We start from the raw sequence: 26518 nt of genomic DNA, 5'->3' as shown, positions 1-26518 counted from the left end.
GGCTTATGCTTGTTGAGTCTTTTCCCCCAGGAAAGGATAGTATGAAAAAAAGGAGAATGCGCAGGATTACTAACTAAAACTTTGAACAATGTACTTTGTGCTAACATTATCTTTTGCATATGATAGCATCAATTGTAAGAGTGGAGGTGTAAATTCAAATCTTACTCGCATAATCAGCAGAAGGATATGTCGAAAACACTTAAAGCAACAACAATCAGTGCTGTTCCCACAACTCAAGAAAGAGTAACTCAAACGTGAGATTGATTTTAAAATCAGACTTGTGGAATTCAACAAGTAATTAAACATATTTTCTGTCAAAGGTTTATGCTTGCAATTTACAAACACAGCATGGGTGCAGGGGAAGAATTGCAAGGAAAAGTGAATGCAAAAAAGATGATGGCTTCAAGTTTTATTCACTTGGTTACCATGAGGTGCCCCTGGTCTTGCTTATCTGCGAATGAGAGCATTAGTAAACAAATCACTTCGCACACATACTTGGCACCATATCTCAATCATGTGCAGACATTTCCAGCTTGCCTCTCCTGTTTCAGAAAGAATATTTCAAATTTATTCCATTTCGCCCAAAAGTATTTTGTGCAGCTTCCAATTTCCAGCATAGTGCATGCACCTCTAAGGTCCAAGCTTTGATTTGTAGTGATAGTATAGATGTGCCATTCAAGATAGCTGAGATTGGCAAAAGAACGGAGTGCCAGATGACATTTCCACCCGTTTGCCTGGAAAATTTGGATTTTTTTTTAGAATAATATTTGATGTGATGCTTAAGAGTTGGCGTCTGCCCATATCCACTCTAGGTTCGCAAGTAAAATTCACCAAAAGATGAATTTGAGTGTTGTGCCATGCAATTCAATGACTTGAGGTGAGTCTAAAACCAGTCCACAATAATTTGTGGAAGCATTCTTAGCTTTTGTTTACATAGCGTTATCAAATGAGGAAACATACAAACTTCATAAGTCACTGGCAGCCAAGCAGAAAAAGCTCCCTTTATTGCCACTCTTTGCCTTCTGCCATCCAGCCAACCTGCTATCCATGCTAGTATCTTCCCTCTGATACCGTGGGTTCTGATCTTCTTTAGCACCCTCACATGCAGCACCTTATCAAAGGAATCACCAACCAGGGGGTATAGAATAGAACAATTTAATCTAACTTGAAGGGTAACTTTTTCAAACGCAGTGTGACATGTGCATTGAAAGAGCTGCCAAAGAAAGTGGTTGAGGTACGTACAATGACAACATTTAAGAGACATTTGGACAGGTACATGGAGAGAAAGGGTTTAGATGGATTGGAGCCAAGCACGGGTAAATGAGACTAACCGGGCATCTTAGTTCGCATGGACATGTTGGGCTGAAGGGCCTGTTTCTATGCTCTATGACTCCTTAACACTCTGACTATAACCTCGTTTACAGAATCCTGTAGCTGGGCATAATATTTTACACTTCAGAAAGCTGTTTTCCCTTCAGATAATTCCTCGTTCTTTAGTATTCAAGGAAATTATTTTATTCTCAATCATGTTCTATGGGCAATTTGTTGAAATCAAAATCCACTATTGATTTCCAAATGGTACGCTCAATATGTCCAAGGCAATTCATTGTAAGTCAGTGAATGGATTATGCATTTTGCTCTTAAAAATGGAGATTAAAAATAATTATGAATTTGTTTTTTCTGCAATGACATTCTTCACTTTTTCACATTTCATAAATCAAAGAACCCCTGGGGAGGGACGATTGACTCATGGGGAAGAATATTTGTATCAGAAGTAAAGATCTTTTACAGTCTATTGCAATGGATTAAATATCACAGGATGTATTTAATGACATGGCAGTGTCCCTATGGTTTACACCCCAACCCAAATAGGTTGGTGCTAAACATGCCATTTCCTCATTAATGTCAGACTGAGGGAACTGCTTTTCATCATCTGCTTCACTCTAAATATGGGTTGAAAATTAGTAAGTAAGTAAGTAAACTTTAGTGCTGAAATGCTTGTTCTTGATGTGATGCCGATTTTCAATGAATAAATTGCTGAACTCTTAAAAGCAGAATTTAAATGTACGGAGAAGGTTACAACTTTCTTGTGCTTGTGGAATTTAAGCTTTTCCTAATGGGCCTGCCGGTGACTGTCAAGTTGCCGGCAGTCGCCTGAAAAACCGGCAACTGGAACGGCAACTGTCAGAGAGAAACACACATTCTCCCCCTCCCCCTGGTTCTGAAAACGACAGCTTTTTTCCCCCCAATGAAATTCACCGGCCAGCACTGGCTACAACCTACGAGAACCTTCGAACCACTTACGGCACGAGAATTCTCGCTACTCTCCATGGCGGCTTCATTCTAGTCCCTGCTAATTTTTCAACATGTTGAAAAATTTGCCGCGACCATAATGAGGCCGCGACTAGTTCCCAGAATGCGGGAACTCCCACGACCATGAAGGCGACTCCCCAGCAACCACGCGCGAACATGTGGTGACTGCATAGTCTCGTGCAGTCGCCTAAAAAGTCGCCTAAGTGGGACAGGCCCATTAAAGTTAACAAAAAGTCTGACAACTGCTTTACACTGCATTCTGGTTTGCTTGTCTAGCATGATATGGTAAATATGCATTGACTAATTAAGCCATCGTCCCTAATTAATGCTGGGTTTTTTTCCAATGTAAAGAGAACCACCGTGAAGATGTCTCTAGATATGCACACATCAAAATTACGTTATTTTTAGAATTTTTGATGTAACAAGCAAACACAGCATAACTCTAGGGTCAAAACACAAATTAGTTTGTTGTGATTTTTCACTGGAGCATGTTTCCTCTTGTGTTTTCCTCTAATTACATTACTCAGCAAAACCTTTCTTAAAGATATTTTATTTCCTTCTCTCTCCTTGAACGAACTTCCTTTTCTTGTAGCCATTCACAGACAAATGGGGATGTTTCGATTGATGCCAATATAAAATAGCCGTGCAAGATCCTTGGCCATCCTTGAGTTATGTGCAGATCAAAATGAGTCAGATACTTTGTCCTTCACCATAATTACATATCTTGGCTGTGGGAGCACAATCCCTATTCATAATGTCATCCTGACCATGTGTCCTAGGGTCTGCATGGTGGTTGAATTAGCTGCTTCTTAATTAAAATACATTAAAATCTGTAATTTTCCTCATCATATAGTGGCATTTCACATTTTAACCAGTTTTTGATGAACATTTCTCCTGAATGGCTTATTGGGTCCATCTTCTTGACACCATGTTTTGGGTTCTCCAGAAATGGAGACGCATTCATTGCATTTACTGGATTGAAGACTGTAAAAGCTTGCTTCCGCCACTCAGTGTGCCGCCAGCTTTTGTTCAGTTACAAACCTCCCTTTCTTGCGGCCATCCACTGAATTTGGGGATGTTTCTATTAATGCCAATGCAAAATGGGTTTGTCGGAGTACTCTTCAGAATACAAGTGGAACTCCGATAACCTGGCAGACTCGGGACTTTGGTGCTGGACCAGCTGATTTTCCGGACTAGATGTTATTCTACTAGTTTTCCGTCATGCTTTTAAATCATTCTTTTAATGTTACCCAGTAAAATGAAAAAAATTGAAGTGATTGTAAGTTGAAAGAGAATGTGAGAAACAAATAGATACATTTCAAGAGAGGGCAGCCGAGGGAACCAGATGAGTTTAAAGAGTGTGGGAATTGGATTCTTAGCAGGTGGCAGGGAGTGCAAGAACCAGGGTGCCAGTGAGTAGATGAGGGGCAAGGCAAGCGTTACCCGCAAGCCATGGATAATCAATAGAGACGTTTAAAACGCACAAGTCTCTGCAGCTATCGATTATTTTTCAATATACATGATTGATTGCATGTTAATGAAAGTTGTTCGTTTTCTTCCATTATTTTCTTCCATTCGAGCCAGAAGCAAGAAGTCGGATGGCATACTTTGGGATTTGGCTGCAGTCAAATGTTGTTACTTTTTGTAGTAACGTTTCAATGCAAATAAATGTCATGAAGTGATTGTATTTTAATGTGAAATTTGAACCTCTTGATTGCGAGACCGTTTTCCCTCTGTTTTGCAATATTCTTGCAATTGGCAGTAAATTTTGGAAGAAGGTGTTAAAATTCTAGTTAATCCGACCCAGTTAGGCCCAAACTTATCACATGAGTACATTTATAAATTGTTATTAAAGAGTATAAATACGGTGTTTCTGATATGGAGATTGCAGTGTTTATGACTCCGGAGCTGTAGAACCTTGGGCATCACTCTGAACAAGCACTGCTGGGTTAAATTAAAGTAAAACATGAGGAGAATGTATTGGGAAATGGTGGCAAAAAAGCTATCCGACAAAGCTCTCAAGCAGACAAATCCACACACACAATCCACACACGTGCCACAGCTTTAAAGTTGCTTTCTGCACTGCTTTGTTAGAATGATGCAAAATTATATTGGTTACCCTGTGAAGCAGAAAGCAGTGGAAACCTATTTGGAGCCAAATGCTCTGTTGTATGCAAAGCAGAATAGTTTATTGAGGCAATTGTACAGTGGAATGTACTTGCTAATACAGTTCAAATGCCCTCTATTTTGATGAATATGACCACAGCTCCGGGGAGGAACCCATTCTATTTTGGGGGTTTTCTGAAGGATTATAGTTTTATGAATGGGGATTTGAGTACTGCCGTAACCGACCTTCTGCATACCTGTCTACTTTATGATGTGCATTTTTAGAAGTATGAATATACATGATCAAAAGTCCTTATAATAAGTGGCTTTCTAGAGATGGTGACTATTTTTTGTGATAGTCATGTAACTGCTTCAGGTCTGGCATTTTTCTATCGTGTCCCAAATGGCCTGCCATTCACATGCTTGACCTTTGAAGCTCCTACAGTGTGAACTCCACAAAGCACTAAGAGTATGTGAGGCAGTTGGCTAAGCGACTTGAGTTGGGTGACATCTTCATGAAAACTGTTTCAGGAAGTGTGAGCATTCAGAAAATAGTCAAAAGTTATTGTTTTTTTTAAATAAATTTTATCTGAATGAATGAGGAACATCTTTCTTGGAACAGTGTCTGCGAGACGGTGAGGAAAAGGCTGAAGAACGGCAACTTTGTGCTGTGAGGAGTCCAAAGTCAAGGTGCATTTGGGAAACTGATGGCAAACAATGACCTGTGATGTTGCTTGCACATTTATGGGGAATCTTGATGTTGGTGGCAAGCAGGAAATGCCACCAGCTCTGACTGGAACTATAGGGGGGTTGCACGTAAGGTCACTGGGTCATAGGGCTTGACGCACGGAGCCGCGCAATCCATCTGGAAGACACCCGTCACTTCCGGTATATGTTATTAATGCAAGAAACGCGTACTTTCCTACCTGTTAAAAACCGCCAAAATGTTGAATTTTTACGCTGAAAAACATTGTGGAAGTTGGGGTAAGTGTGAGAGACATGTACCCAACTTTAGAATTCCAAACGTGAAGCGAAATGAAGGTAAAGAGAAGCGAGAGCTGAAGGGACAACAGCAGCTAAAGTGCTTGGTAAACATTGGCTGTGAAGATATCGTAATTGAAAATATTGGGAAATATCGCGTTTGCTCACTGCATTTCATCAACAGTAAGGCATTATTTGTGTTTTTTCTTGATTCCTTTGGTATCTAAAAAGTCTCAGAAGTGATCAATCTGGCTGTAAATTTTTCTTCAGATGCGTTTTCATTTTGTATTTAAAAACACAAGAGAACCATGGGCGATTTAAAAAATTTACAGCCAGATTTATCACTTCTGAAACTTTAAATGCCAAAGAAATCAAGAAAAAACACAAATAATGCCTTAGTTGATGAAATGCAGTGAGCAAACGGCCAATGTTCGCTAAGCACTCTGTCTGTTGTTGTCCCTTCAGCTCTCACTTCTAATTACTGTAATTTCTCCTCACTTTTGGAATTCTGGTTGGCTAAATGTCTCACACGCTTATCCCGATTTCCATAATTATTTGCAGCGCAAAAATGGACATTTTCGTCGGGTTTTAACGGGCCCGCTACGCTGGAAACAATGGTAAGTGCCTACCTGCAGTACATCGCGTGTAATCCATTTGAAGGAGCGTAGCAACAGTACGGGTCATGGGTCGTGACCCGACTGCCGTGAAACCTCCCTATAAATGTAATATTTGTTGCAAATCACAGTGTTAAATAATGTTACAAATTTAAAATTGTATTCTATTTCACCTTTGGTTTAAACGTACATAGGTTGCAGCACGCATGTTGATTTCTTTCCTGGTCATCTGTGTAGGTTACTTTTCATGAGCTTCTGTTACTGCCCTTGCACTGATTCAGCGCACAGGCTTGGACAGTAATCTGCAAATAATGTGCTCTCCTGTGTACAAAGCTTGGGCCTGATTTAACTGCAGTGGAAAGGTCAATCAACTTACAAAGGCCATTGCCATTTCTCCATCAGTTATTACCTTCAGCTTTGGGACTGGAGATTTCATTTGAGTGATTTTAGTAGAAGTCATGAGGACAGCATCCTGAAATCTGTGGAAAAATAATAGATGGGAAAGGTGTACTGATATTTCAATGCAAGAGTGGCTCAATGACTAAACTATTTCTAATGTTACTTTTTCTGTATTGATATCACTCTGCCTCTGGATGTGAAGCAGAGACTAACAATCATAATATCAAAGAAATGTAAACCTGCTTGTATGTAACGCTAAGCTTCAGCAGTGTGATGGTAGTTGTACTTCCACCTATCTATAGGCATCTGCTTTAGATAATTCCCCTTTTAATATGCTCTTCGGGCAGCTTGGAAGAGGAAAACGTAAATGTTACTTTTGTGCTTCTATTGATTGTAGTTCCGGCTCTCATTATTTGCAGACTATTTTCTACTCTCTGTCCTTGAGTAAGCATCTGATTAAAACCACTTCTGTCTAATGCAGAAGTATTTAATCCATTGCACTGTCTTTGTGCTGCATCGGAGATGTTTCCCTGAAGATTTTCTGCTTTGGGCAAATGGGTAATTGGAGTGGATGAAATGGGTCAGTGGAAAAAGAATTACGTTGATGTGTAATTGTTGAACAGATAATCTAAGAAGGTGAAATAAAAGTTACGTAATATTAGCCTGTTTTAAGCTGCCTAGTGGGGATTTCTTTCAGGAATCGGGTCAGCAGCAAAAGGTGTTGCCTCCATGATCATTGAAGAGGAAATAACATTGTAAACATTGTGAACCAGTTAGTTTGTATCTTTCAGGTAAAAACTGTTCTTCAGGGTGAATTTTCTATGCTTATGCCAGGAGATCTAGCCATCAGCAGTGGAATTCTCTGCCACAGAAGGCAGCGGAGATCAATTCAATGGATGTTTTCAAGAGAGAGTTAGATTTAGCTCTTGGGGCTAAAGGAATCAAGGGATATGGGGAAAAAGCTGGAACGAGCTACTGATTTTAAATGATCAGCCATGATCATATTGAATATCAGTGCTGGCTTGAAGGGCCGAATGGCCTACTCCTGCACCTATTTTTCTGTTTCTATGAAACAGAATTAGGTCCGGGACCTGAGCCCTGGTCTGAGACTTAGACATACAGTGAGGAAACAGGTCCTTCATCCTCTCCAGCCTACGGCAACCAATGATCACCCCTTACACTAACACTATCCCACATACTAGGGCCAATTTACAAATTTTTACCAAAGCCAATTAACCTACAAATCTGTACATCTTTGGAGTGCTGGAGGAAACCGGAGCACCAGGTGAAAACCCACACTGCCACTGGAAGTACGTACAAACTCCGTCCAGACAGCACCCGTTGTCAGGATCGAACCTGGGTCTCTTGTGCTGTAAAGCAGCAACTCTACTGCTGAGCTACAGTGCCACCCTGTGGTTTCCAACTCCACGTGGCTTCTGGTCTTGTTGGGATTCACCACCATTATGCTTTGGAATTGCCTACCTTTCAACATTAGGTCAGATCTGTCTGGGGTTGAGGCCATGTTTTCTGTTGGTTCATTATGTGATATATCGGGAACCTAAGAATTAGAAGTAGGAACAGGCCATTTAACGTGCAGGAAAGAACTGCAGATGCTGGTTTAAATTAAAGGTAGACACACAATACTGGAGTAACTCAGTGGGACAGGCAGCATCTCTGGAGAGAAGGAATGGGATGCCGCCCATTCCTTCTCTCCAGAGATGCTGCCTGTCCCACTGAGTTACTCCAGCATTTTGCATCCACTTGTAGGCCATTTAACCATGGGTGCCTGCTCAGCCAATCATTAAAATTAAAGCTGAGTACTTGCATGTACTCTCCACATTTCACTCTATAAAAACCTAAAATCTCTGTTTCTAATAAACGCTTGGGCTAAGCCAATTATTTTTAACAAGCCAATTAACCAACAAACCTGTACATCTTTGGAGTGTGGGAGAAAACCGGAGCTCACGGGGAAAACATATATAGGTCACGGGGAGAACGTACAAACTCCGTGCTGACAGTACCCATAGTCAAGACTGAACCCGGGTCTCTGGCACTGTAAGGCAGCAATTCTACTACTGTGTCACCCTGTTAAAATGCTGGAGAATGCAGGTCAACACTGGTAAGTCTCTCCTCCCACTTCAAATCCACGTTTCCTGCAATCAATCTCGGAATCACTTGCTGCGCCCCGTTTGCTCCTCTTCAGGATGTAAGACCATGTCTGTATACGATAGCTCCGATGCAGTCTCAACAGGCCTTGAGGTCATTTGGAAGAAGTCATCTCTAACCTTGGACTTGAGTTATTTTGCAGTAAAGGCCATTGTACCACTTGCCTTGCTAATTGCTTGCTGACTGAAGGCAAAGCTGTGGCTCCAGTTTTGCCTCCTGACAAAGCCAGTCAAAAACAGTGTTCTTCAGACACGGCATCTCTGCGCTGTGCCATTTGAGGCTTCCTGATTCTCTCGACTCCTTGACATAGAGGTCTAATGAGAACAGCACTCTGCATCCAAGTAAGGTGACCATGGGCAGGTTAGGCTGTAGATTCTATCTCCAAGCAATGGGTTGGCTCTCGTGGGATCCAGCTCTACAAGTTCTGCCTTAAAACCAAACCGTTGGATTTCTGGGCAGTCAGACAGCAGATTATGCGAGTTTCACTGTGCCTATGTTTGTATCTGCATGCTTGACATGATTGGCTTTGAAAAATAAATGGAAGAACAGAGTCTTGGCTCTCATGTTGGTATCAAGAGTGGGATAGTTTTACTGCTGCTCAACATGAGAGTTGCCCTGTGACATGGGTAAATCTGACCAGTTCCATTGATATTAATTGTAAAAATGAATCTGGTCCTTGCTGCTCAGTGCTGCAACATGTTTGCACGGGCAGGAAATGTTATCAGCGGTTATGCACACAAGCATTGCTGCCTTTCACTGGATCGGATACTTGGACACATTGCTGTAAATAAGTATGCACCCATATTTGCTGCATAATATTTCTTGGGCTATGGTGGGCGTGTGTGCTGTTTTCTATTAAAATCCTGTCATCACTGATAAAAGGTAGTTTGCGGGTGAATACATTAAATTGTGAAAACAATCAAACAACTGTATGGTGGATGAATTGGGACGTGGGAGAAAACTGAAGTGCTGGCTGGTAGACCCTGGCAACACCTTAATTTGATAGCTGCAGATCCACTCTTCAAGCTGCAGTGGAAAGTACTTGTTTGCAACGTATTTTCTCATCACCAGAAAGCTACAGAAATTCTATTATGTAAAATGATTAGGTGATTTTTATTTTTGCACTCTCTGTAAGGTAAAGATACATCATGTTTATAACTATCAATTGAAGAATTAGTTCTGAAGAGTAAAAGACTAATGGTTCACAAGAGAAGACATCAAAAGCTGATCTTTGTGTGGATGCGGTGGGGACTATCATAATCAAGTATGACCTATGCTATATATTGACCTATTCTGGTCTCACTTTAATGTTATTCTGTCAAATAGCTTGAGGCACCGTCTGCCTACTGTATATCTCGGGTAGTTAATCATTTAACTCAGACAGTCAGTAGTTTGCATCTGGTAACTGCTATTTGATCTGTTTCTCTTTCTTGCTTTTCGGCAGGGAGAACAAATAGACACATTATAATCGAGGTTTAAATTATTATCATAATCGTTTCCAAGTCTATTTCTCATGCTGCTTTTTGCATGACTATTTTACTCAGACACTTTTCAAAGCTATTTAGCATCTTACAAGCAAACATCTAAAATATTGAGCATCTTAGACACATCACTGCACAATTTTCAGGTTAAATATATGTGAAGTAGCATTTTAGTTTGATGGTTCAACACAGAATTGAATTCCAGCTGCTGGCTCGCATTCAGATTGTTTTCAAAGAAACTCGAATGCAGTTAATCTATTAAGAAATTGAATTTGTGATCTTCTGACAATTTCCAAATCAACAACTCTGTTGTGAGTTTTGAGGTTTTGCCATTACAGGAAACCCTTGGTATTACGGACTGCTCTCTCTCATCTTGACAGCCAGAAGGGGGGGCTATGTGAGGATGCTGTTCATAGACTTCAGTTCAGCCTTCAACATGATAGTCCCCACCAGACTGGCCAAGAAGCTACTGGAATTAGGGCTCAACACACCCCTGTGTGCCTGGGCCCTGGACTTTCTCACCGCCAGGCCCCAGGTAGTCAAGATGGGAGGGAATACATCGAAGTCCCTCACCCTGAGCACAGGATCGCTCCCAGGGTTGCGTCCTCAGCCCCCTATTGTACTCCCTGTACACACATGACTGTGACTAGGTTCAGCTCCAACTCAATAATCAAGTTTGCTGATGACACTGTGGTGGTGGGCCTGATCTCAGACAACGATGAGAAGGCCTACCGGGAGGAGGTGGCTGATCTAGCACTCTGGTGTCAGGACAACAGTCTCCTCTTGAACATCAAAAAAACTAAGGAGCTGATCGTGGACATACACACCATTGAGGATAAATGGGGATATTGTGGATAGGGTGAGCTGCTTTAAATACCTGGGAGTCCACATCTCTGAGGATATGACATGGGCATCACACGCCTCAGCAATCGTGAGTAAGGCAAGGCAGCGCCTTTACCACCTCAGGCAATTGAGGAAATTCAGAGTGTCTCCGAGGATCCTCCAGTGCTTCTACTCAGCGGCTGTGGAAAGCATCTTGTCTGGAAATATCACAATCTGGTTTGGGAATTGCTCTGCCCAGGACAAGAAGGCTCTGCAGAGATAGTGCGTTCAGCCGAACACACTATGAGAACTTCACTCGCCCCTCTGCAGGAACTATACATCAGGAGGTGCAACTCCAGAGCCAATAAAATCATGGGAGACCCCTTCCACCTCTGCAACGGACTGTTCCAGCTGCTACGGTCAGGCAAACGCCTCCGTTGCCATGCTGTGAGAACGGAGAGGTTGAGAAGAAGCTTCTTCCCAGAGGCCATTAGGACTGTAAACTCCTACCTCACCAGGGACTAACTTTTACTGTACCACTCTACTGCTTTTTTTTTTTTTTTTTTAAACTGATGTTTTTTTCCCTTTTTCCTTCCGTCCACAATATTAAATATGTAAAAGAATATGTGATTCTGTTACATTCTGTTTGTAGTTTGTTTGGTTGTTTGTTTGTCTTTTTGCACAAAGTCCGAGAGCATTGCCACTTTTCATTTCACTGCACATCTCATATGTGTATGTGACGAATAAACTTAACTTGATTTGATCTCTTTATAAAAAATGTTTGTTGTTACAAATAACTTTGTATATTTAGCAAGTTAGGTAAGTTAGAGTCTTTAGAAGGAGAAATGGAGATAATATTCAAGGTCGTTGTCCTTTCACCCTGAACTCTGGGGTGGTTGTTAGAATCACAATTAGCGTGGGACAGGGTTTCCTCATCCCGCCACCCCAATGCCCCGGTCCTACTGCTGCCACCCACGGCCCTCACAGCTTCCTCGGACGCTTCATGGCCGCACCTGCCACCACAACTGGCATAGCCGACCCTCACCTGCACCCAGGCTGCCCGCGGGCCACGTCCAATGACTCCGCTGATCCTCGCCTCTCCCACGGCCACCAGCAGACGGGGGCCGTTGACGATTCCAGGGAGAGGCGAGAGTCGCCGAGTCCTTGGCCCAATTCCAGATCAAGAGTTTGAAGAAGAATCTCGTGCCGAAACATCACCTATCCATGTTCTTGAGAGATGCTGCCTGACCTGCAGAACGTTGTGTCCTTTTGTATACTAACCAGCATCTGCAGCTCTTGTTTCCACTACGTGCAATAATACTTTATTACTTGATTATAGCGGTAATGAACACCATTATTGGTCGACTATAAGTGAGGGTTTGCTGCATTTATGTAACTAAAATAACATCTTTAAAGGAATGCTTGGGGTAAATTGTGGATTACAACTTTCACAAATGGTGGCAGGTGTTGGAAACAAATAGGTAATTAAAGATAAGTTATTTGGGAATTAAAGTCCCATTGCACTTTGCTATGTAATTGATGTTAATTTTGTTTTACCATTGATCACTTTCCCATTTTCAAATTTAGGCTGTTGTCTGCAGTCTCAATCCCAATTTATCTCCCTCCATCCTTGTAGCAGTTATTGGGAGATTATTAAAATTGCTGTCCTTATGTTTAATTCAGTTAGACTCGGTTCCGAAGGAGAATGTAAGATGAAAACAGAGGAGAACTTGTATGGAAGCAATAACAGCCTATTTGTGAAATTAATGAGGAGCTATATTTTTAAATCAGCCCTGCGCCTATGTTAACTTTGCATTAATTTTACATTTACATTTAGTTAACGTTACATTTATATTAACTCCAGAACCAGGGGCCACAGTTTAAGAATATGAGTAAGCTATTTAGAACGGAGACGAGGAAACACTTTTTCTCACAGAGAGTGGTGAGTCTGTGGAATTCTCTGTCTCAGAGGACGGTGGAGGCAGGTTCTCTGGATGCTTTCAAGAGCAAAATCGGCAAGTGGGACAGGCCCTTAAGAATTATGTTTATTTTTCAAGTGGAGCTAGATTTCTTTTTGATACTTATCTTGTAAAGAGGGTTTTGTTTCACCTTAGACACAAAAGCTGGAGCAACTCAGCAGGACAGGCAGCATCTCTGGAGAAATGAAATAGGTGATGTTTCGGGACGAAACCCTTCTTCAGACTAAAACATTTGTTTTACCTTGTCGGGGGGAAGTATACTTTACAAAGACACGACAAGTATTTTTTAGTTGTTGGTATGTGGGCTTGCTATTTTATGATCACTTTCAGCCTGAGAGAAAGATTAAAAGAAGAGGCAATGAAGGAAAAAAGTGCCCCATGTGCACCTTTATCTACTGGTCTGGCTTGCTATTTGTTTAAATTCAGAAAAGTAAATGCTTGTGAGAGACAAGTTTCGGTGCCTTTCAGCTGTTGGGTGGGCATTTATTTTTTTTACAAGGGATATTGAGAGAAAAGTTTGAAACTCTGTTCCACCGCCGGCCCGCGGCCATCTTCTACCGCGGGCGTGGTATGGACTTATCATCTCCCCAGGAGGGGAGCTTCGACCGCCGGCCCTGCAGACTGCGGTGCTTCCGGCGGCGGCACGGCAGGTACTTTAAAACTTTGACCGCCGGCCTGCGGCCTACACCAGCCTGAAGCCGCGGTCTCTGGTTGGGAAGAGCCGATCCTGGACTCACCTTGACTTTGACTTTGTCCCTTACCATCTGGACGCCCGCAGCAACGGCTGTGGAGGGTGGAGGTCCCGACCACAGGGGAAAATGGAGGAGGACTGGCCAAGCTCTGTGCCTTCCACCACAGTGATGAATGCTGTGGTGGATGTTTGTGTAAAATTTTTATTGTGGTTGTGTTCTTTATTATTGTACCGCTGCTGGCAACCCAAATACCACCGACCTTGGTTGTGTGGCAAATAAATTATATCAAATTATATCAAATCAAATTAATACTTCAGACAAATCTATTTTTCAGATATCTGGTTTGTCAAAACAGTTTTGTATCCATTAATGTGATAATTAGAAGTAAAACAACAATAGGTTAATTGAAGGAAGGCTCTGAAGCATGAAGATAATGTTCGATATGTGCTGCCAGTCTCCTAATAATGTCAATGAGATAACGCAGTGAATGCTTAGTAGCGCAAGCTCAACTTTGCCGTTTGCAGCAGCTTAATTAAGGATGTAATTTGCTTTGGAAGCACAATCATGGTTTCTTTGTTATTAGCGGTGATGTTACCACACATTCTATAAAACAAGTTGGTTTAAAAATAATATAGACAAATTCCGAAGGTGTGTTTGAACGACCTGATTTCATCCTGCATGTGACAAAGTATGAAAATAAAAACCTAGTAATCATGGTCATGAAACTGTACTTTAAAGATGTGCCTCATTACACCATATTTCCAGTTGATGGGAATGAATATCTGCCATTTTGTATCCAGAAGTGGAAAGCGGTGTTTCAAACAGAGAATGTGCTGGAAGGAACTGCAGATGCTGGTTTAAACCGAAGCTAGACACAAAATGCAGGAATAACTCAGAGGGACAGGCAGCATCTCTGGAGAAAAGGAATGGGTGACGTTTCGGGGGGGGGGGGGGGGGGGTCTCAATCCGAAATGTCACCCATTCCTTCTCTGCAGAGATGCTGCCTGTCCTGCTGAGTTGTTCCTGCATTTTGTGGTTGTAAAAAAGAAAATTTGATTTTAATACTGTTATTTTGAAAATGCAGTTTCCCTTTCTTGTAATTGTTTCTGCATTGGGCAGATTGGATAGAATTTTGGGTTACAATATGCTCTGCCAGCTTTCGTATAGGTTCCAGATTATCTTTGACCTCATTTTAGTTGGACACATATAAGTGGCAACATGACTAAATCAGACTAATTTGTCTAATCAGACTAATTGGTCGCTGCTAATAAACATGTCTATAGTTTTAACTAAAACGGATTCTGGAAGAATTGCAAGTGTTACAGAGATGAATGCCCAGTTTAGAAAAAAACACATGAAAATAGGAGGAGGAGGAGTTGGTCATTCATTGGAGGTGGCATTGGAGGGGAGGATGCTCCACAAACTGCAGAGCATCTTGGACAATACAACTCACCCCCTCCATGACACAGTGGTCAGCCCGAGAAGCGCCTTCAGCAACAGGCTCCACCAAGATGCAGTACAGAACGCCACAGGAAATCCTTTGTCCCTGTGGCTATCAATCTGCACAATTCCTCCTTTGTCATGGGGTAGACTGACTGACTCCCCTCCTCCCTCCCCCCCCCCCCCCCCCCCCCCTCTCCAATTTTTGCACAACGACAATCCTGCACTTTCCACTTGTCACTTTAATTTCATGTATCTTGTGTTTTATGACTCTTGGCCTTGGCAGACTAATTCCCCTCCTGGGATAAATAGTTCTATTGTATCGTCATCAGACCCCTTTGCCCAGTGCTATAACACAGTGCCGCCTCTAAAAGTTTAAAAACTAGATTTGTAATGTTATGTTACATTTTTTTATGTTAATGTTTTACTTTTTAGTTATTTTATTAATAATTAATTCAGAAGTTGAATCACAGAATCAAAACAGAAGACGAGGGACTAGCAGGTGGGACTAGTTCAGATGGGACATGTTGGTTGGTTGTAGGCAAGTTGGGCTGAAAGGCCCGTTTCCACACTGTGACATGATAGAATTTTGTTGTGATAAATGTAGCTTATTTTTTAATCAATACGTGTATCGGTGCCTTTTTGTTCTCAGAAAATATTGCTTTTGCCCCACCATTTACTATGATCATTGTTGATCTGTGCTTGCCTCAACAAATCATGGTCATTCAGCATGGAAACAGGCCCATTTCCTCTTGCCTTCCACATGAAGAATATATACTGTTCCATGTGTGATATGATATTATGGCATATCAATATAGTGCTCTACTATGTTGGTATTTCTAAGTGGGTTCATGATTTGCTCACTTAAATATCTATCTTCCTTGATTTCAATTCTGCCTTTGACAAGGTCCCACACAAGAGATTAGTGTGCAAAATTAGAGTACATGGTATTGGGGGTAGGATTTTGACATGGATAGATAACTGGTTGGCAGACAGGAAGCATTGAGTAGCAATTAATGGGTCCTTTTCAGAATGGCAGGCAGTGACTAGTGGGATGCCGCAATGCTCAGTGCTGGGTCCCCAGATATTTACAATATATATTAACGATTTAGACGAGGGAATTAAATGTAACATCTCCAAATTTGCAGATGACACAAAGCTGTGTGGCCGTGTGAGCTGCGAGGAGGATGCTATGAGGCTGCAGGGTGACTTGGATAGGTTGGGTGAGTGGGCAGATGCATGGGCAGATGCAGTAAAATGGGGATAGATTTGAGGCTATCCACTTTTGTGGCAAGAACAAGGCGGCAGATTATTATCTGAATGGTAAGGTACACATGTCTACTCCATTATCTGAATGGTGTCAGATTAAGAAAAAGGGAGGTGCAACGAGACCTGGGTGTCCTTGTACATCAGTCACTGAAAGTAAGCATGCAGGTATAGCAGGCATGTGAAGAAAGCTAATGACATGTTGGCCTTCATTGCAAGAGGATTTGAGTTTAGAAGTAAGGAGGTCCTATTACAGTTGTACAGGGCCGCATCTGGAGTATTGTGTGCAGTTTTGGTCTCCTAATTTGAGGAAGGACATTCTTGCTATTGAGGGAGTGCAGCGTAGGTTCACCAGGTTAATTCCCGGGATGGCGGGACTGTCATATGATGAAAGAATGGGTTGACCGGGCTTGTACTCACTGGAATTTAGAAGGATGAGAAGGGATCTTATAGAAACATATACAATTCTTAAAGGATTGGACAGGCTAGATGCAGGAAAAATATTTCAGATGTTGGAGTCCAGAACCAGGAGGGTCACAGTTTAAGAGGTAGGCCATTTAGGACTGAGATGAGGAAAACAATTTTCACCCAGAGTTGTGAATCTGTGGAATTCTCTGCCACAGAAGGCAATTGAAACCAATTCACTTGATGTTTTCAAGAGAGAGTTTGATTTAGCTCTTGAGGCTAAAGGAATCGAGGAATATGGGGAAAAAGCAGGAACGGGGTACTGATTTTCGATGATCAACCATGATCATGTTGAATGGTGGTGTTGGCTTGAAGGGCCGAATGGCCTTCTCCTGCACCGATTTGCTATGTTTCTATAAATAAGTCGAGTGTGATTGTAATTAAATACAAGATTCAATACCAGGTTTAATTATCTTGGATGTTACAAAACTTATTTGGACAGCACAATAATCAGAATCCAACATTTACCAACTTAATGTATTTTTAAGAGCATGACGATAACAGAACCACTGCTGGTTCCCGTCCAAATCGCATGTCTTCTGAGTGGGAAATATATCACAGGTTCTTCGTCAATGGTAGGTCCAAATACTGGAAGTCCCTACCCAACAGCATTGGCAGTACCTTCACCAAACTGACTGCTCAGGTTCAAGGAGGTGACTTAACACTACCATCCTCGTATTAATTAGAGATAGTCAGTGACACCCACGTCACATCAATAAATACAACAGCTTGATTGTCTTTTCCATATATAACATTGAAGGATCTTGTTAAATTCTTTGAGCGATACAAGTCACATATTGTATATATTTTGTCTTTTCTATGAACTAGCCTTGCGGAAACTACGCCTCATAGAAATATAACAAATGAAATAAAAATTAGGTCATTCTTTTTAGATTTTCAGATAGGGTTGAAATGGGAGAGTGCATCTCTCTGCAGGGAGTACTTTGGAGCATTACTTGTATTTTTCATGATTCTATCCAGCCTGAGTCCATTAACAACAAAAGTCCACACTGGTATAAATTTGCCATTCCTTGTCATTGTTCTAATGTGGAGCATTTGCAGCCTGAACTAGATCAGGGCAGAAATTGTTACAGTTACCGACACTACTCCCTTGAAATCTCAAAATAAGATCAAGGTCAAGGCAAAGAAGATTTTGCACCATAGCTCTCTAACATTGTAGGGTATTATCTGTATAATATCCCAATGATGTATAAGCCAATGGGGTTTTGTACAGCAATCTTCCATGGCGGGTATGTAATGATAACCTATAATGTATTTTCACCTGCCAAGAGCAATTTCTGCAATAGAAATGATGATTGAATACTTTGTGCCTCTGCTGAATTTAGAGGACTTTGTTAGGGGAGCTAACATTAAGGTGTAATTTTCCAGGTTTTTCCTTATAACCTTTTAAAACCTTTAAGTAATTCTCTCGCGCCTATTTTATACTCCATTCAAGTGTGGTGCTGATGACTTTTAGAGGAAATAAAATCCATATACTGAAAGTAAAAATTCTACATAGAATTTTTCAATTTTTTCACAATATTTCTAAAGTACATGACTCGAGCAAGACACATGTATTGTTCATTTCCCATCTCCCTGACAAGGCCATGCAGGCATATTCTTTGACCATTGAAGCCCCGTTAAGATTGTGATCCCACAGTGATGTGAGGAACATGTTTCAAATCATTTACCATTTAGATAAATATAATCCCATGTCTTGGGCGTATGTTGAAATGATGGGCTCGAAATTTGTCTTCACTTGAGGTTAAAACAACAACATTTTGGAAGCTGAGGACAATGTGTAATTTGTAATAAGGAACTGCAGATGCTGGTTTAAACCGAAGATAGACACAAAAAGCTGGGGTAATTCAGCGGGACAGGCAGCATCTCTGGAGAGAAGAAATGGGTGATGTTTCGGGTTGAGACCCTTCTTCAGATGTGTAATTGTCTGAGTTAGATACTTGCAATGTTGGATGAATTTCTTCCCCATGGGTGCCATTATTTATCTACAACAATGATATAGCAAATCACAATGCTGATTCTTCATTTACAAGATTTTTTTTTGCGTTTGAGGTCTGTGTAATAGTGAACAACAGTTAGAACCTCAAACTTATTTGTTTTAGTTTCTATAGTTATTTACAATACCGGGGGTGAGATGTATTCGAGTGAAATCCAGGACTTTTGCCTCATTAACAGAAAGGGTAGTTTATTTTTTATGTTTTGCAGGAAGCTGCTGCAATCTGTATTTGAAATTAATTTTCCAAAGAGCCACAGAAAGGCTATCACAGCACGGGATCCGTTGTTCGAGTCAGAGCTCTTTAAAAGTGGACTTCAGTTCCTTGCCTCGTTTTGCCCCTTACTCCTTCCCAACTCATAAATCTGAATACGTGGACTTAAGCATATGCCAATTTTTCAAAACTTTCTGAGATATTCTTTCATAAGCCTTTGAAGGGTTGTACTCTGAACCTATGTAGTGGGTGAGGCAGGGGTGGGCATCCACCCCCACTTTGCTCTTGGTTTATTCCTGAGTATAGTGTTTGAAAGACATGAATCTTAATGAGCAAGGCAAGTGGAAATGGGCAACATAAGCTTTGTTGTGTGAAAGTTGGTCTGCACAAAATGTAACAAAGACAGTTTTTTAGATCCAGAGCAGAATACCTAAGATTAAGGGAAGTTGAAGTGATTATAATTTTCTGCATATGTTTGATCTTGAGAGAATGCTGATGCGAGGCTGGATTATTTCACTGTAATGGGTTGGGGTGATGCTGGTAAACTTGCTTTCTTTGTTCCTACAGATGTGAAAAGAAGAAAATAAATGATCATCCTAATGAGACACATGGATTGTGGTGATTGATTCAAATGTGGAATTCATGAGTCGTGGAGTTGCACTGCATAGAAACAGGCTATTTGTATTTGGCCAACTGTGTCCATGTTGACCTTTTTGTTCAATAACATTAAGCCATTTACCTGCATTAAGACTTTGTCCTCAGTGCTTTACATATTTAGCTGTTTGACGAAAAGCCTTTCAAGCAAAGTAATTGTATGTGATTCCACCATCTCACCTGGCAGTTTGTTCCAGATATCCAACACCCTTTGTGTTCCTTCCCCACACCTGAAGTCTATGCCCTCTTGTATTACATGGGCCCTTACCATGCAGTAAAAGATTTTGGGTATGATATGTGCGCCTTTCAAGTCCATAAGTACTTCTATCAGGATGCTGTTTACAGGGAAAGGTTTTTTGATCTTATGGAGTGTTGTCTTTGGTGCAGAGAAGCAGTCTTGATGAGATGGTGTCGTGTTTCCTGCAGATTGGACCCCTTAACTGTAGTGTATTTGCTGATTAAATACAGAGATACTGAGGACATGAGCCGGGACGCTTATCTGGCAACCATTTTCTTCCTTGCTGGTGTTGAGTTAAATCACTGCTTCGTACTTTGCTGAACTGGAGCTCCCCCTATAATCGTCAACTACACTCTCCATATCTCCGTATGCTTGCAGTTCCTTGGTCTGGACGGCCATTCCACACTTGCTGGCCCTCGGACATTTGGGATGGGTAGGGACTCTTGTGCCATCTGTTGTCCTGCAGAGCTTCTGTCCCAGTGGGCAGAGCACGAAGCGGAGGGCGGAGCTTTCACCTCTTTCAAAGCTATTATTGAATTAAGTTTTTGAAATGGCGAGATACAGCGGAATGTAGAAATATTTATATTGAGGTAAATTCTGAAAAGAAACATTGACGGGAAGGACAAAATCAAAAGTGCAAGAGGTGTGCATTGTTTTCTACATTAAGCTGAAACAGAACAGTTTTTCTAAAATAAATCTCCTCCTTTACTTGGTTGTAGGCTCTTGAAACTTCTTTACTTCACTCCAAATCCGCCCACCTCCTGCAACTTAAACCCTGGAATTTGAATCAGTCGGCTCAAGGGGATTGTTTTTAACAATGAAATACTGATTTATTCTGTTGCATTGTAAACATGACTTAAACTTTCAATTTGTCATTGTGGAAAATCAAGACAAAATTGGCCGTTTACTTTTAGACGATTGCAATCTCAACAATTTGATCTCCGGTTGGAATTGATGATGCCCAATAAGCTGTGTGCAAAGAATTGAGATGATGTGAGTGATAACTATCCAGTAGACAACCCTGATTTGCCAAGGCTGACACTTAACCTTCCAAGTGAGGGGCAATGTCTTGTAGTTTGAAATTCATGGATGTTCAGGTGAAGCTTTGGCGTTTGTGTGTATCTCTGAATATTTATTTTTGGAAATAGAAGCTTTCCTTTTTTTGCTCCGCACTTAAACAGAAGATCCATAGACTGCACTCCAGACATGTCAGAATCCAGGGGAATATAATGGGAAAGGAGGACATTCTGAAACATTTACAGTGACTCTCTGTAATTTCCCACAGAAAATTAGCTGGGTTTGCGAATGCTCATGATGGGGAGAACTGGTTAAAACTAAGATCTTTAATCATCCACATCTGTTGCTTCGCCACGTGGATTCAAGAGAGGTAGCTGTATTTAGTATTAACCTGAAACAACGAAGTTCTTCATTTTCTGCCAGCATTTTAGTAACAATTACTATTCCACTCCAGAGTTTACCTGGACAACACTGGAAATGCTTGGCTGTGTGGGGTAACAGTCCTTTGGGATACTATGAACCGAATGTTTGTCTGCCTTAGGGCCCATGTACATAACGAGGCAAGTGTTTTGAGCCATCAACATGATGAACGTTTAATCATGTCACATGTCCAACAAAACTGCACTTTGCTGCTTTCTATGATTAGGAGAACAACATGTACCAGCCTACATGTTGCTCAGTGTTTGTTAGCAATGGTAATAGTGTCCGATTTATTAAGTGTTTCAGGAGACGTGATAATTTTAACAGTTGAAGTCAGCTTTTGCATTTATCAGTAGTTTGGCTGATAGAGGATTTGCATCACCATTCCCAGTGGAGCCATGTACATACAGTATTTCATTGTTTTTGAGTCTTTGCTTTGAAGCTGTTGATTTGTGATCTCATGCATTTTCTGTGGGTTTTTTATCAACATTATTTCTAGATATTTCGTTCTTAAACTGTCGACAGAAAATGTCTGTAATTTTGGTGGGTGTGAATATTTTCTCAATTTCCAGTTTCAATTTCAGCAGCTGTTTTCTATGACTGAGCGCAGTTATTCTATTTCAGCAGTGTTGCTGTGGCTCTTCCAGTAGTGAATTACCAATGCAACCTGCAATATCCAACAAACATTTACGTTCTGGATGTGAGTGCTATTAAAAACAAAATGCACCGTAATAATTTGAAGATGTTAAGCGTATTGAGTAATGTGCAGCAATTCTATTTTAACCCTGACTTAGTGATAACGTTCATGTCCTAGTCAGTGGTTCGTGGCTTTGAAACACACACAAGGATTTGAGGGGATCAATGGAATGAGACAGGTCAGAGAAGAATTAAACTAAGCCTACAGGATGAAAGTATATCCTTTGCAGCATAAGTTCATTGTGTAATATAATGCTGTATGTATTTTCCTTTGTGGTTTCAATGCATCCTGCTTAAAATAAAAGGATTTGGATTTCGGGAGGAGGAATTTCTTTAGACAAAGATTGGTGAATCTGTGGAGTTAATTGTCGCAGACGGCTGTGGAGGCCAAGTCAATGGGTGTTTTTAAGGCAGAGATTGATCAGTTCTTAATTAGCAAGAACATCAAAGGTTACAGGAGAAGGTCACAGGAGAAAGGGAATGGGGTTGAGAGTGGAAAAAAATAGATCAGCCATGATGGTGGAATAGACTTGATGGGCTGAGTGGTCTAATTCTATGCCTCCCTGTAATGTGTATTTGGATTTTGTAAAATTGCTGAAAGTAAGTTGGATAAGTTGGTTCTGAAGCACAGCCAGTTGTGGAGCTAAGGTTTATCAGGCAGGTAGATTCCAGTTGAGGTACACCTGCCAGTCATTGGTATGTTTGATGTAGGCTGTCAGATGCAAGGGGAAATGAAATTGTCCAGTTTTGCCGTGAGATTGAACAATCTTGATACAGACAGGCGTTTTTCTCCAGCAATCCAGCAATTGGAAGCATCTGAATGATGGCCTGAGAGCAGAATATGTGTTTTTCAATTTTTCAAATCTCACTTGACCTCAACTACATTAAGCTGACTCAGCAGTTACATATTAATAACCGATGAAAGTTGTTGAGCCTTAAAGAGGCAACGTTTACAGGAAAGGCACCAAGGCATGCGGCAATCTGTTGTCAAACCAATGGAAGGACAGATGGCAAAGAATAAAATAAAATTTGGAACATGTATTTTGGGAATTAACATTTGTAGATATGAGCAATTTAAGAGGCAAGAATATTTCATGAGACCTTTGAAGTGTATTCATCAAGCTGTGCAAAAAATGTTAAATGAAATAGATACTTGTTAAATTTAAGGTGGTTAAAAACCAGGGAAGTATTTTCAACTGTCACCATCAGGATAGAACAACAAAGCCTAAACGTGTAGGTTTTATGAGTACATTGTTCAGAGATCAACATTTTTTAGATGGCAAGGTTTTAGATTTAAATGATGATATGAGAAGGATTATTATATTCCTCAACAGAAAAATGACTGGAAATGAGAGAGGGGTTTTAGTTATCGTGCTATGGTGGGGCTGTAAGCAAGAAAACTGCAATTGAAAAGCAGGATAGAGTAATATGTCAGGATTACAGTTGTATTCGATCAGAAGCCTTCTTCGTATCTTATGACCTACTTAGCTGCTAAGATTTATGTGCTTGTCTCCTGCTGCAGTTTCATCTTGCTAAAAAGGAAAACAGTGCACTGATTACCTATCCCCAGGTTTTCAATTCAGTGCATGGTAGTTGCCTTGGGGAACGATCCTACTGTATTTGCCCTAATCCAGATATATTATAAACTATAGTTGTTATTATTAAATGAGCATCTTTATTGTGTCATCAAAGCACCAGTTATTTATGTTTAAAATTGATGTCCAAGCTTACCCATGGTTATTAATAGTGGAGATTTTCTGGTGCTCTATTTTGAAAGGACCATGGGCTAAAGGCATGTTTAGCAATAAGAGTTGAAAGTGTTTGGCACTTTATGGATGGTATGATGGTATAAGCAGATGTACAGCGTTTCACCACCCAGGAGTGGGGAACATCATTTCAGCATGCCCTTTATCTCCTTGTGCTACCTGACTCCTGAAGCTTGGAGAGTTGTGGCAATTTGCACGGTTCCCAAATGTTATTCTTTTTGCCATTGCTGGGCATGGCCTGAGTTGCCAAAGTCCTGGAATGTCGTTTAGTTTCAGTTTTTGTTTGGAGATGCAGCGTGGAAACAGGCCCGTCGGCTCATTGAGTCGTCTCATTTTCCAGCTTTTTTAGACTTTTAAGGTTACTGCTTTGACCAAGCATTTAAATCACCTGTTCGAACACCTCATTTGGGTCAGTGTAACATTTTTTTCGAATCGCACCTCAGTGAAGTGCCCTTGGAAGTTTTGCAATGTAAAAAGTGCCAGATAAACGCAAGATATTGCAATTCTAACGAAGGATGAAGCTAACATCCAATTGGAATACAATGTCCAAATGAAGATAATTTCACCATCTCATGGATGAAGGCACAATTATCATTTTATTTTATCACTTGACTTGCCACAGGAGCCGCACCTGGGTAGTTATGAGTAAAAGCAGCGTTAAACTTGGGTGGGAGGATGGGGGAGAGACAATACGTCGGAGATGCATGCAGGATAGTGAAAAGCTCAGAGGGGATGATAATGTAGGTTGGTGGACAACTGCAAGGTAAAAAGGTAGAATGAATGCAAGGGAATAATCGGAAATGAGGCTAGGACAGAATAATAAGTGAGACCATGTGAGAAATCTCTGAGGAGTGCTCTATCCAGTCGCTATTCCACAAAGCTGTGTGTACATTCTACAGTGGGAGAACAGCTAGTTTTTACTAAAATATATATTTTGGGACCTCTACATGTATATGGCTACAGCTGGTATTTTTTTCCCTTTCATTTAAGAAGTTGTTTGATCAGCTGCAAATGCCTGTCCATGGCCTTCATCCATTTGCTGACTGCTTGCCCAGCGCTTCGACTGCTCCATTGAGGCCCTCCTACCAGCTCCATGGGGTAAACGTATTTCTCAGCTCCTGTGACAACAGGTAACCTCCTTTCCAGTGATCCAGCAGTTTGAGTGGATGTGCCTATCCTGATCCAAGGATCGGCCCACCCACACCTGGTGAATCCTTGCATGAGTAAGTGTAGATGCTGAGAAAGATGGATTTATATTCATAGCTTGAGCTGTAGCTCTCCATTGGCAAAAAGGAATTTAATGTTATCTTACTCGATTTAAATATGATGTTCCTCGCGTTGGAACGACTGAAAGCCTTTAATCCCTCTCGCAGCAAAGCAAATGCTGTGTCCTCCCCAGTCCTCCTGATTTCTAGGCTACACCCACCCTCGGCCCTGCTGAGATCCAACCACCTCCTACCTCCAATGGAACTGCAGTGAAACCTGGGTGTGGATCTGGCATCACAGATCAGCTTGAAGCTTTCTCCCTGTCCAGTGACTGTGCCCATGATCACACTGGTGGAAACAGCACGTACCCAGCGGAACCGTGAATCTGCAGCTTACCTCTAATCAAATGACTTGTGTCTTCATGTTAACAGGGCAAAATAACCAAATTCTAACTGCAACAAAGTTGATGCAAAGGTTTCTATTATAAGTGGGGACTTCTGAGCATTGCAAAAATAATGACATTCCACATTAAAATGACATGAAGATGGTACTGTAACTGCTTGAACAAAATATATTTTCTTTTTGAAAAGCAAATTCAAAACTTTCTTGAAATGATCTTACCTGCTGGATCGAGGCAAACTTGGTTGGATAGATGAATGAAGAAAACGTGTTGCATTTTACCTAAGTGTTATTAAAGGTGGTGTAATCAGGGCATGTCCTTTGGTCAATCTGTCAGCATGGGGTATAGTCTGAAGGAAGAAGTTGATTGAATCAGAGATAAGGCTGTTACCTTCGGATTAAATAGACTGGACCCAGTCACTGCAGTTAATAACTGAATCAGTTTCAGTACAACTTCAGGCTGTTTGTTTAACATGGCATTGGGTACCTTTGTGGCAAGATTACAAATATACTTTTTAACTGGGGTACATGGCTTGTGTCATTTCTGTTTTAAAATATAATTTCTATCAGCTGCATTAAATCTAGAGGTGGATAAATGTAACACTAGTCTGTGTGTTATCTGGGTTAGTAAGGCCTGAGAAAGCAATGTAATGTTCAATATTCACTGAACTAACTGGACTGGTTTCTTTATGTTCCATTCAATGCTACAAGTTCTGGAAAATATATTACAAACACTCATTTCAACAACAAAAAATTAAAAATAACTTTAAGGCATTTTAAGGGATATAGATAGTATTGTCCATTAAAAAAAAAAATCAATTTAAGATTGATAACAGGTCACTTAACATCATCTGCTTATTGCAGCCTCGGAGGATTTTCTTTCATCTGTATATAAAATCTTGATCAGAAATTGTGCAGAAATGATCAACAATTCATGCATTGTTTTTATGACCATATTAAGGTGCATTGGGGCTTTTACAAACATGGATTATGTTACACAATGCACGACAGGTTAATTATCATGATTTACATAAAACTACACACCATTGATTACTCTTCCCCTAAACCCAGAATACCTCAACCAAAGATAGGCATAAAAAGCTGGAGTAACTCAGCGGGGACAGGCAGCATCTCTGTATCGAAGGAATGGATAGAAATAATGGCCCTGCA

At 40.9% G+C, this 26518-nt stretch overlaps 1 protein-coding gene across 12 annotated transcripts in view; it reads left to right on the top strand.

Annotated features, from left to right (window-relative positions):
• Positions 1 to 26518, top strand: part of dmd (dystrophin) — a 1663772-nt gene that overhangs the window by 206521 nt on the left and 1430733 nt on the right. The gene's annotated exons all lie outside the window — the stretch shown is intronic.

The sequence above is a fragment of the Amblyraja radiata genome, chromosome 14 (assembly GCF_010909765.2).
Source record: "Amblyraja radiata isolate CabotCenter1 chromosome 14, sAmbRad1.1.pri, whole genome shotgun sequence".
NCBI lineage: Eukaryota > Metazoa > Chordata > Chondrichthyes > Rajiformes > Rajidae > Amblyraja > Amblyraja radiata.
This window is presented reverse-complemented; position numbering and strand designations above follow the sequence as displayed.